We start from the raw sequence: 1,282 nt of genomic DNA on the forward strand, positions 1-1,282 counted from the left end.
GCCGGAGCTCCGACGACCCCTCCGACCCCCTGCTGCCGCCGCGCTCGCCACTGCCTCTCGCCGTCGACGACGACAACCCTCGGCCGTTAGATCATCGCCTGATCCAACGCCTCTCCTTCCCCGTACCGGTTCGGTGAGTAAAACTCACTGACGCGTGGGACCCGCCGTCAGACGGCCTGCTCGCGCTGGACGCGAAGTGGGCCGGCCCAACTCTTTTTCTCTCTGCAGCCCAAGTTCTTTTCCCGCGCAAGCCCACCGTTTTGAATTCAATTTTGGAAAATAGGGAAATAATGCAATCTGGTGCAAACTTTGAAATTCAATAGGGACAAATCTACTGGGCCAAATTTTACAAATTTTATATATTTGGAAACCTCATGAAATTGTCTACACAATGCCACTGGATAGAACCCTAGATCTTTTGTAGAATTAAAGTGACAAAATAACCAAAGCAGGGACTTTTCTGCCTTATATTAATTCTTAAAAATCAACCATAAATGCTTTTCAGTCAATTTCACCTCCAATAATTCACTTTTCACTTATACTAATTGTTTCTACAAAAATATGCCATGCCTACTTTGAATGATCATGGCCCAGTTAGTTTAAATGCCTTTATGGCTATTTTCTAGTAAAAGATATTGTCCAAAACTATTAAGAAATATCATGAGAGAGTTTCTCTCATTTAAATCTTGTCACCACCAAGTCCAAATGAAGTGGAGACTCTGGTTAGTTAGGTCCCATAGGATTTGTTGGTGATATTAAATCTTTGTTATGCTAGAATTAAATGGTATGAGGTGCTCACCTCATTTAAATCATTTTCTCCAAATGATAAGTGTGAAGAGGTTGACTTGGGTCAACCTAGGTCACATATTATGCATAAGAGAAATTAAATCCTAATAAGATAATGAGAGGAAATTATTTCTCTGAATAATTCAAAGTAACATGTAAGATTAGTATGAGAGGAAATTATTTTTCTTAAATAATAAGAAAAACACACCCACCAACTTAATAGTAATATGTGATGCTAGTTTAAGTGTGTGAACCATGTTGTGCATAGTTTAGTAAATTAGTTTGGTGTGATGATTGTGTACCCCGTATTCGTATTTTAGACGCTAGTACCGAGGAGTACCAGGAGGAGGAGGAGGTCTACTTCCAAGGAGAAGAAGATCACTTTGACCAGTTTCCCAACCAAGGCAAGATAATACTCTTGCAAAGTGCAAGCTCACCATGAGCAAGGCATTACCCCATTTACTTTATGCTTATGATCCTAATTCCCAGTTTTACT

Source organism: Lolium rigidum, chromosome 1 (genome assembly GCF_022539505.1).
Source record: "Lolium rigidum isolate FL_2022 chromosome 1, APGP_CSIRO_Lrig_0.1, whole genome shotgun sequence".
NCBI lineage: Eukaryota > Viridiplantae > Streptophyta > Magnoliopsida > Poales > Poaceae > Lolium > Lolium rigidum.